The sequence below is a fragment of the Magallana gigas genome, chromosome 4 (genome assembly GCF_963853765.1).
Source record: "Magallana gigas chromosome 4, xbMagGiga1.1, whole genome shotgun sequence".
Classification (NCBI taxonomy): domain Eukaryota; kingdom Metazoa; phylum Mollusca; class Bivalvia; order Ostreida; family Ostreidae; genus Magallana; species Magallana gigas.
The window spans coordinates 13,786,439-13,798,938 of record NC_088856.1 but is presented as its reverse complement, the minus strand read 5'-3'; the positions used below and the strand labels follow the sequence as shown (position 1 = coordinate 13,798,938).

Here is a 12,500-nt window from a genome sequence, read left to right as displayed (position 1 = left end):
CAGACAATGCAATGACGAAACATGCTGAATTGTGTTTTAATGCTAACTGCTTATATCTTATTTTCTTAATATATGTTTAACATTGAACAAATCAAACAAATAAATAATAAATTTATTTTCTTTCCCGGTTCTCCAAGTTCAGTAAAAATCAGAAGCATTTACCGGATCGGGAAATTCTGGTTATAACTACTGATGATTCCTAACACTGGTGTTTCCAGGCTACCCTGCTCATATTTGGCTCTAATAATTCATCATTGAGCTTTCTGCAAATCGCACCAAAGCTTTTGTACTGTTATTTTCATCTTTTAAGTTTTTAAGGTCTTCCGCTTCCGAGCGGAAAACCTTAATATTATTTTGAAATTTTTTCAGATTTCTTCTCTTTTTTTTTCTTCTAGACGCCAACATTGATCCTTAATGTCTCACTAGTTTATTCACCGATTGTTTTGAAATTTTTAGGTCCGATAACATGCCGCACAATGTTGTCGTTTCATATTTTACTTGATGAAAATCCTTATCCGGTTTTGAACTATTCTAAAATTTCACAACTTCTTTTGTCAGATTGGTTTAGCTTGAACAATGACTGGCAGAGTCTCAAAGATGGGCTGGAATGGAAGCAGATACATTGAAATGGTGCAAGACATATTTTATTTGTATTTTAAATGCAAATAAAAGGAGATGTATAGGTGTTGAAACAGAGATAGAAAAAATTGCAAATAAATTCACGTATTTTTCGTTTTAGTTTTCGATTATCATATCACAAAATCTATTACATATCACATAAAAAATCTTTTGATTTTTAAAAAAGAAGAAATTACATGTAGTTGTTCTCAGCCTCTGTTAAAGTTTGTTGTTATCAGTTAATCTAAATTCATTGTGCATATCTTTTTGTAATTTAAATTTTGGCATTCCGATAATTTTGAAAATGATTAATTCAATAAAAATGAATAAGATTGCCGATCTAGAAGGAAAGAAAGAGGGTTCCAGAGCCCCCCCCCCCCTTGCAAATTTCTTTAAATTACATGTACATTGTAAAAAAACCAAAAATATACCTCGGACATCCCCTGGCAAATCAAATAACCATCAGACCCTCACCCCCGGAATTATTATCTGATCCATGCATCATCGGAAAACAAAATTATACCCCAAAACCCCCTGTATCTAGGATCTATGCATCTATTTTAAAAGATTCCGCAGCACTGTTAAGGTTTATTTTGTGTTCGCGCCGACCAGAAAGTATGGGAAATGTTAACTATGACATCACGCAAAAAAGAAGTCGTTAAAAGTGCTAATAAAAAAAGTAATTTCCAATTGTTATGGGTACGAAAACATTTACTTACATTAAAAATTACTTACGCGTGTTACTAAGTAGTCACTGACTGATCGCTGTACACTTGTCGATGTGGCGTCATACTGTAAATTTTGACGCATATTTTGTGTAGAGAAAGACGGATCAATCAATTTTTTTTCACGGAAAAATGCATTTTATAAATAAACAGAAGAAAATCTTAAAATAATTATCATACCATTAAATCCTATCTATCATGCTTGTTTTGATTCGGCATGTGATTATTTTTTAGAGCGTATATTATTTCTTTTCTAGAGTGTTTATTGTACAAATTCGATGTGTTTGACATCGGGGAGCCTATCTAAAACCGCTTTTTACAAGGGCATACACTAAACAGTGTACAGAATACACATGCATATAACATTTTGTTATAAATCTTAAAAATTAAATTAAGCAATTTCCTAAATGTTAATGTGCATTAGGAGAGAAAAAGCAATCACGAAATGATTTGAAATTTGTTTAGATTGGGGGGGGGGGGGGTGGATGTGGAATATAAACATTTTTAATTTGAATCATTTATTGTTATTAATTTTAACTTGTCATTGAATAATAGTTATTGATCCCAAGGTAGAAATATGACCTCTGATCATATGTCAATAGATCATTTGTCAATTATGCAAGGTGTAATGTAATTTTTTTTAAAGAATATCATTTTTTACCAGTTTATAAAAGTTTTTGGGTGGGTTGGGGTTCCAAGTCATATATTTGACAATTTTTTAATATAATTTAAAAAAAACAGTAAGCCATACTACAGTCATGAACATGAATAGTATAGAACAAAACACAAACTAATACATGTATATAATATACATATTAGGAAGTATTACAAAACATAGATGATTGATTTATATCTGGGTTCTTAAATTGAATCATATATCATGTACATATTATATTATTGTTTCTTTGTTCAAAGCATTTCAGATGGTATGAAGGTCATGATCCCAAGTGCTTTTCCTGAAATTATCAAATATCATAAAAACCATTGAGATCACCACCTTAATCCAAAGATATTATTCCTACTTAGGTCATGGCGCATCAGATCATTATGGCATGTAAGTCATGCCCCTTAGCGGTCACCCTGACCCCCTTAGAATCAGAAATTGTCAATTATCTTTAAATTATTGATATTTGATGTTCCTATCTCTATTTAATCTTTATTACTAAGTCTCCCGAGTGAAATTTGGGTCTTATTGTTTTCGTACGGTTCATAATACATGTATTATTATTATTCTTCGTCTTCTTCTTTTTCTTCTTTCTCGCTCTGAACTTGTTTCTCAGAGATGGCTTAACAGAATTGTACAAAACTCTAGGATATGATAGGTCTGCATATTAAGTTGTGCAACCTGGTTTGATTTTTCTAAATTTGGGTTAGACAACCACTTTTCTGGGGGGAGGGGTGTCAAAAGGGTATGGGGTCTAACATTGAACCTTGTAGGAAGAATCGTAGACTCTATTTTACATGGTACTTTGAAAACGGACAAAGATAATAATATAGGGTCTTCATAATCATATATTGACTGTTACTGGCAATATATAGGGTTTATTAGATCTGACCCCTGGGGTCATCCCCAGCCCCAGGAATTTGAAATTACCATATATCTCAGAAACTGTTATAATCATGACCCCTAAACCATATATATTCATGTTTCTGATGTCAAGGGGCATCAAATGTTATGTAGGTCATGGGCCCTGTGGGTAATCCTGACCCCCTCGAACAGCAAGTCCCTTGGTATCTTCAAAACAGTTAAGATCCCCACCCTTAAACCATATATATTCTTGTTCCTTATATCCAGGGGCATCAAACGGTATGTAGGTAATGGACCCCAGGGGTGGTCGTGACCCCCTCGAACAGGAAGTGCACGAATAACTTGAGATCCCCACCCCTTAACCATATATATTCTTGATCCTTAAAGGGCATTAAAAGGTATGTAGGTAATGGGCCTCAGGGTTAAATTTAATTTTTCAAAACCGTAATGCACATCTATGGAACAGTTCCTATCATATCCCAAGATATGATGTGTCTATCCATTAAATCATAAGAGGAGTTCTAGGATCTATATTTTATTGGAGTGATAAACGTCAATTTTCTGCTATTTTTTGACTCCCTGGATGAAATTTAATTTTTTAAAACCTTACTGCACATCTATAAAACAGTTCCTATCATATTCCAAAATATGATGTGTCTATCCATTAAATCATAAGAGAGGCTCTTGGATTTATGTTTTTTTAGTGATAAACGTCAATTTTTGCTACTATTTAATTCCCTGGATGAAATTTTATTTTTTAAAACCTTATTGCACCTCTATAGAACAGCCCCATTTATATCCCAAGAGATGACGTAGCTACTCCAAAAGATGTAAGAGGAGTTCTGGGAACCATACTTTTTTTTTGCAAAAAAAGTCATTTTTTTGTTGCCCACTGATCCCCTCAATAAAAAAATCTGGAACCTGATCACACTTTAATATGACACCCCAAATTATATTCTAGAAGATCATTTGGCTACAGCCAAAAAAATGCCGTTTTTGAAACCAGTTTTTGGGTTAAAAAAAAAGACCTCATTTCTTCAGCCATTAAATGATCCCCAGGACAAAATTGAAAATTCCGAAACCTTATTGCGCATCTATAGGATACCCCAAAACACATTCCAAGAGATGACACGTCTATTATTTAAAATGTAGGAGGAGTTCGAAGAAGAAGGTTTTTTTGTGAAAAAACGTCATTTTTTACCAATCATTTGACCCCCAGGACTAACAGAAAATTTTTGAAACCTTTTTACAAAACAACATGATACCCCAAATCTAACTCCAAGAGTTCAGTTTGCTGGTTTATAAGATGTAAGAGCGGTTTGAGAAAGTAGAACGTGACAGACGGACGGACGGACGGAACAGGGTAACAACAATATACCCGAACTTTCTTTAGAAAGTGCGGTTATAATTATCATTTAAATTTTTATTTCAAATAAGGGCATGCCCTTGTAATATTGAAATTTGTTTATGACGTACATTAGGGAGAATTATCAACACATGTCACGTGACTATCAATTAACGGGACCACCCTTAGTTTCATACAACGTAGCCTTTACTATCCTCTTTCATTTTATATTACATTTACTTAATGATAAAATAGCTCTACATAAATATTTTGTAATACGAGATGCATCGTTTTATGAACGTTTAAATCCGCTGATATTTTCATAGTAAGTCTTAACAATGCTGCGTCATTGGCGCTTGTCGCGTTCCATATAAAATGTTTGGTCTTTTTACCTTCATACCGGGCAAACCCACTGTGTGAATAAAATCGTCGTCCATATTCTGTTTATATTTAGTCAACTATGATGATTAAATACGTTTTTCAAAATAAAATGCACATACAAAATCAGCATGCGGCGAATCAAACAGTAGACAACTTTTAAAGATCTGTATTTGTTCATATAAGATAATACAACTAGTAGACATGTTCTTTTTATCAATGATGCGCAAAAATAAGTAGAATGTTGTTCGAAAAAAAACTTAGAGGGGGAGGTCCAGACGTAAGAAAACAGATGTCTTTATTATATTGTTATAATTATTTTTATTATTATTATTATTATTATTATTATTATTATTATTATCAGAAAATGGCAAAACAACAATTGTGATTTAAAATTTAATTAAGTGATGCTGCTTTAGAAATAATCCAAATGGTACTGATACACATTCAGTAAGAAAAACACGATGAATTACATTTCTGAGCATCCGTTGTTAAAGAGTTAACAATAAAGTTGTGCGATAAAAAACAATCAATACCATTTTTTTTATATAAGTTCCAAACAAACCCGGAACAATTGATAAAAAATGATTAATTAAGCCTTAAGAGCAAAAAGCCTACGATCAAGATATTTTCATCCAATCTAAGACTATGAAATACAACACTGTATTAGCCTAACAAGGCTTTAAGCATTACAAGGACTATAATAACACAACATATCGATAGCATATCAATAAAGTTGCATGTATATGGCTTGAAGGCAATTGCATTTCACAATGAAATCATCATGAAACAAACTCTTACTTATACCGAAAGCATTTGTCTCTTTTACTCAGTGTTTATACATCTAGTAATATAGCATGGTCAGGTATCGATTTTGTATTACGTCATAAGTGTAACGCAGCTACAACGGAAGACCTAATCGTTGCTTGCAACGAGCTCGTCTATAGTTTTTCCTACATTCTTAACTTTGTTCTATATTATCTTGACTTGATCATTAATCGAAATGATTTTTTTTATTTAAGAAAAAAAATTTATACCATCCGTTAATTATTTTTATTCTATTCTAAATTCAACTAACTTGTAATATCAATAATTGAAGAAATATTTCTCCTTTTTTTCACAAATAAAGTCCGTTGATAACAACTTCCTCAAACACTAATGCATTGTTGCCATTTCTAGCAATTGGGTCATCTGTGAAATAGTTAGGATGAACTATCTTCAGAGTGACGTATCTTCCATAACGTGATGGTCTGCATTCAACGGTAATTATATCCCCCGTCTCACTGGGCCCTGGATATGTGCCACAAGTAGTCATCTCTGACCAGACAGAAGAGTTTCCCACCCGTATCTCCACACTGTGAAGCCACCGACCTGTAACATTTTAAGACGTTTCATATCTGACATTGTTCCATTTTGCTATGTTACATGTAACAGTAAACTCAACTTTCAAAGAAGTAAATGAATATTTTGTTTTGCTTTAATAAGTAATATTTATAACCTCCCATGGACATTTGTTTTTCGTTGTGATTTTAAAATTGTCATGTTTTAAAGGATATACTAAATAAAAGCTTATATCACTGGAAAAAAATACCATAGTCATCACCGCGGTTAAACATAACCACATCCCTAATAATACTGATTTTTTCAAGGTCGATCGTCACCCAGGGATACGGTTCAAAATAGGTGTGAAATTTTCCAGGTGCATTTGTTATCCCATCTACAAGGTAAATGAGCTTGTGGCCAACATATGGATTGTAATCATCATAATTTGAACTGGCAGTGACGGGCTTATTCAAAGACAGGATTTCTGTTAATATGAAAATATAAAAAAAAAGTAATAGTTGTCCTTACTAGTAATAATACCTGAAAATGAATAATAAATGTCTTTATAAACGATGAATTCATTGATTTATTAAATTGACCCCCAAAGTAGAGTGAGTTAAAAGAGATCGAAAAAACATTCGATTAAACGAAGTGAATATAAATGATGATATTCATTTTTGTTGGTAATTCGCTATTTAATTGGCTTAAATGTCTAATTTTGATGTTAACATATAAAGTCTTAATGTTTTATTATCAATAAAATATCAAGATATTTTTAACGGAAATTATATAAAAAAGTATTAAATTATTTCTTTTTCATGTAAAACTTAAAACACGAAAACAAATATGCTACATTAAATGAATCATGACTAACCTGCTCTGCTACGATATTCCCAATCGCCTGCAATGTAACTTCCATTTCTATCATTATGTGTCAAAAAAGTCCTCAATAACTTACAAGATGAATGCTGAGAGCTAAACAGATATCCAGAACATACAGAAACACTTTGAAAACACGCCAGTGTACACGAAGCAAAGCTTAGATTAGGGATAGAGTTTATATAATACCATGCAGGCGTTGGAACAACTCCGTCAAAGGCTGCGTCTCTCTCGTAACGTACGTTTACATTACAAACACCATCTATGTAATTCCAAAAATCAGTGGTCAGAACAATAACAGTCCAAAAAGTCGTATACGGTAAAAGGACTTGTATTTTCATGTTAAAGTGAAAGCAAAATAAGATTTTTACGTATATAACTCTTTTCTAGAAACTTGCATATATGTAATGTTTTTAAGCTAATGACCTCTTCCTGTTTTGAAGAAGTTGGCCAATCAAAAGTCATTTAGCTTTTTACTGCGTCTTTGCCAACCAAACAATTTTGTTCAAAAGTATCCGATCATGAATAATCAAAGTTGAACATTGCTTTTGTAGAAATGAATTGTTCTGTAGTTCATCTATTAAATATGTGTTTTTAAAACTTTTAAAAACTATGTGTGGCAATTCGTTTGCCTGAATAGGTTTAGATCGATAATCTATACATTAGTTATTTGAGGAAATGCCTGGTATTTTTTCAAATATAAACTAACAAAAACAATTCTTTTACAATAGGTCACAAAAGGTTACAACGCTCACATTAGCAACAATTTTTTCGATTACAGCCTCTATTTGAAGCATAATAAAATACATTTGGAATACTATAAAGAGTATATCTTGTTTAAAAGGCTTACTATGGTTTATATACGATACGTACAGATCGCACCAAGATCAGGACAACTCGCCCTCAAAACAAGTTAATTCAATAAACCAAAGACAAGTCGCTCAAATTTATGGCAATTTACCTCTAACTGAAAACAACTAGCCCCATATATTTTTCCTATCTGTATAACTACACACGTTTTCTCTTTTTTTATTTGCTAGTGGAAAGATTTTTTTTTATTTTTTTAGGGTTTTTTGTCACTGTAATATTTTTTTATATTCTTTACATTTAATTTACAAAAAAAAATTGAATTTTTTAAAAATTTCATGTAGAGAGCGTACTATAATTGATAAGTGCGGTGTCCGTCTGCCTGTTTGTTTGTCCGTCTGTAAACTTTTTATATTTTGGACTTTTTTTCAAGAACTACTGAGACGATTTTAACCAAATTTTGCACAAAGCATCTTTAGATAAAAAAAAATAAAGTTCAAGTTTGTTCGATTTGAAAAGTCACGTCCCCTTTCAAAGGAAAACAACCAAGAATTATTACAAATGTGTTGATATCTTAAAAGACATCTTATCCTCAAACACCAATCGGTCAAAAAAGTTATAACTTGTGTGAAAACATCCTCAGAGAGTGTAGATTCCATATCGTTCAAAACAAGATCCCCGGAGGTAGGTTAGGGGCACCATAGGTGTCGAATTTTTCATAGTAGTTTACAGAGAAAAAAGTCTTTAAAAATATTCTCAAAAACTGATTGGCCAGAAAAGATGTTACTTGTGTAGAAGCATCCTAAAGTATTAAAAAATCTAGATTGATTAAATCATGTTCCCGGGTTTTCGTTGGGACCACAATGGGGGTAGAATATTTACATAGGAATATATAAGGGTAATTCTTCAAAGGTATTCTTCTTAACAACCAATTAGCCAAAAAAGCTGTAACTTGTTCAGAGACATCATCAGGTATTGCATATTCTAGTTTATTCAAACCATGATCCACGGGTTTACGGTGGGGCCACAATGGAGGAGGTCGATTACTACCTAGGTATAAATAGCGGAATATTTTATATTTGAGGAAAAACTTTTTTAAAAAAAGGGGGGGTGAGACATCAATGGGGTCGCATTTTTACATAGAAAGTTAATTTGATCTTTCTTTAAAAAATAGTAAAAAGTTTTACTAATATGCAGGCACATTGACGTTTGATGATTCTCATTGAGAAGGGGAATATTCAATACGTGATATACATTACCGAGCAGACTCAACTTAACAGAAAGTAGACACGTTGCACCAACTTAACCCTAGGTTTACATTCAGGGTCTCCTGTGGGTATACTCTGGGTTTACTAGACCCAGAGTTAAACCTGAGTAAACCCAAAGTTAATTCAAAGTGACCACAGGGAGTTAACCCCGATCAGAAATAACTCCTGAAAGCAGATTCTACTTGTGTATTTAGAATAAACAAAGGGAGGGATTTACAGATGGTAAGATAATAAGAAATAAAGACGGCCTGCTTCATACTTCAGTGCAAAAATTCGATCCTAAAAGCAAACCCCAAGTTAACCCGCAATTTTTCAAAAAGCAGAGTAAACCCCAAAAGTAAACCCTGGATTTACTTGGGTCTGCTGTAGCGTTAGTTTGGGTGTGAACGGTACTGTATTTATTTCTCTGCAAAAATATGAAATTGAAGTGTATAAAAAAATTCCACTTAATTTTCTTTCTTCAAGTTAGATAATCTGTAAATTTCGAGATATTTATTTCTCAAATGATCTGCTGAAGACTTGTAAAGGGTTTTTATCTAAGCAGGAGTTGTACTGCTCTGGATTTCAAACAGAAATGGACTGACCTGTAACCTTTCTTCTTGCTACATCTGAGATATGGGTATCCGCTTCTTAGCTTTGTATGGAGTATTAAAGAAAGATGGGACAATTATCGAAATCCTTTAGTAAGCATGACTCAACCGTGTTTTTTTTAACATTGCTGCTATTGCTACCCTGATGCCGTACCATACTCTAACTTTCAAAGCATTCTTTGAATAAAAAAAATTACTGATATTCAGGGTTGGTAAAAAGTGGACAATACTTATATTTCCAATGATAATGGGAAATTCTGCAATTCCTCGGAAATTGCTTGTATTCTCCAGTATGTACTGGAAAATAAAGTACGACTTCATGTAAGCAGTGTGGTTTCATCAGTATTCATTGAATGCCAAATTTCGTGGATTTTGTTGTTTTGTTTATCCACGGAATTAATATTGATAGGATAATTTACCACAAATTTACGTACGAAAACTGCGATTTTCACTATATCCATGAAAAGTGATGCCCACGAATAATAATGAAAACACAGTATACGCCATAGAAATATTGATTAAATCTGAATGTCAATAAATACTACGCTTTGTTAGCTATGACATTTTTATCACTCGTTAGGTATGGATGGATCCATACAGTTGTAAGAATTGAATGAAAGGATTAAATTTCTGGTTGCTTTTATATACAAATATCAAAAATGGCCAACAAAAGTGTGAAAAATAAAGTGTGACTGTGTCACTTGCCCATTATGCAAAATACATAGAAGAAGCTGATTATAATAATCATAACAGGATTTAAGCTTATTTTGTGTTTATATAATAAGTCGTCTGCAAAACACAAAACTTCAGGGTGACAAAGCAGGGCGTTGACTTGAATTCTATAAGCTTTATCAGATTCTTTTGGGAATAGATAACAAGGTGAATTTAAGAATCATAAAACAGACAATGAAATGACAATACATCCTTAATTGTGTTTTTATATTTACTGTGTATATCTTATTTTCTTAATACTTGTTTAACATTAAACAAATCAAACAAATAAAGAGATATTGGGCTCTAATAATTGATCATTAAGCTTTCTGCTCATCTTACCAAAGCTTATGCACTAGTTTTTTTCCCTACAATCCTAATTTTGTTCCCTATTATCTTGATTTTATCATTAATCGCAATTTTTATTTTATAAAATATCCTAAACCCTCCGTTATCTATTTTCTATCTTGTTCTAAATTGAACTGACTTGTAATATCAATAATTGAAGCAATATTTCTTCTTTTTTCACAAATAAAGTCCGTTGACAACAACTTCCTCAAGTACTAATGCATTGTTGACATTTCTAGCATTCCAGTCATCTGTTATGTAGTTAAGTTGAACTATCTTCAGAGTGACGTATCTTCCATAACGTGATGGTATGCATTCAACAGTAATTATAGCACCCGTCTCACTGGGTCCTGGATATGTGCCACAAGTAGCCATCTCTGACCAGACAGAATAGTTTCCCACCCGTATCTCCACACTGTGAAGCCACCGACCTGTAACATGTGCAGACGTTTCATATCCGACATTGAGTCATTTTGCTATGTTACATGTAATAATAACTCAAATTTCAAAGATTTTGATGAATATTTTGTTTTGCTTTAATAAGTCATTTCTATGACCTTCCATGGACATGTGTTAATCATTGTGATTTTACAATTGTCATGTATTAAAGGATGTACTAAATGTAAGCTTATATCACTGGAAAAATCTACCATGATCATCGGCGCGGTTATACATAACCACATCCCTAATGATATTATATTTTTCAAGGTCGATCGTCACCCAGGGATACGGTTCAAAATAGGTGTGAAATTTTCCAGGTGCATTTGTTATCCCATCTACGAGGTAAATGAGTTTGTGGCCAGCATTTGGATAGTAATCTTCATAATTTGAACTGGCACTGACAGGCTTATTTAAAGACAGGATTTCTGCTAATATATAATGATAGAAGAAACAGTAATATTTTGTCTTTACTCGTAATAATACCTGAAAATGAAAAAAAAAAAACAAATGTCTTCATAAACAATACTCTCAATAAGAAGTGAGTTAAAAGAGACCAAAAATATCCATTAATGAATGACATTTGATAAAACAAAATGAATATACATCATGATATTCATTTTTGTTTGTAATTCCCTATCTCATCAATTCAAGTCTTAATGAACTTTCTCTGGAAAGGTAATTAATGTTTGTCCAACACAACCTTACCTTTAGGATTATGGTCTAATTTATCATTATATATACATGTAAAATTTATTATTGAATTTTCGAGATGAAATTTTTCAAATGAACTATAGTTTTTCTATTTTAGAAAGGAGGTTGTTTTATCATCGTGGTATAATGATAAACAGTCCTATAGTAAATTAAGATTGAAAATTAAGCTTCAAGACGTCTAAGTCTTAACCATTTTGAGTACTGCAAGCATTCAACCTATATATAACACAAATTTTAAAACTTTCTTTTTAGAATCTATTGTTAAAATACCTTAGCAAACATTTTTTTGATCATGATATGATTAAAAATTCTGATTAATGACTTATATTAAGCTTTTAATTTCTTGATATTTTTAAAACATATGTGACACGCCAAGCAAAAAGCTCCCTTATCTCAATTATGACGTACCGTCAAAATTCGTGTCTACATAAGTATTCTTATCTGCCAAGTGTTTCACTTCTGTGTTAAAGAATCAATTACATAGTTATGAAGGAAATTCTACTATGGCTTAATAAAGTTTTGCATCATCAATGATTTTCTTTAATAAAAAAAAAACCCAGCGTAATTCAGTAACAAATAAATTAGGGCTAAACAAGTGTTGAACTATTTGTCCTTTAAAAAAAAATCACTCGCAATATACACGTGTTACGGTATACAGAAGCTAATCATAATCATAAAGTCATCTTTTCTGAAATATTCAATGTATATGCATCTTTAACACTCAAAAGACCGCGTCTCGGGAAAAAATACAGGTATTCATAGTATGGAAAATTTAAATTCTTTTTTCCTGTTATGATAAAGTTAAATTGTTGGTTTTATGGTCATATT

General features: G+C 32.2%; 1 long non-coding RNA gene across 1 annotated transcript; it reads right to left on the bottom strand.

Annotated features, from left to right (window-relative positions):
- Positions 1–4,984: 4,984 nt before the first annotated feature.
- LOC109618795 (uncharacterized) lies at positions 4,985–7,230 on the bottom strand. Its single transcript, XR_010713626.1, has 3 exons — positions 6,792–7,230; positions 6,186–6,401; positions 4,985–5,965 (listed from the first exon to the last, which is right to left on the bottom strand). It is a non-coding gene; the product is annotated as an uncharacterized lncRNA (long non-coding RNA).
- Between the last annotated feature and the right edge of the window lie 5,270 nt (positions 7,231–12,500).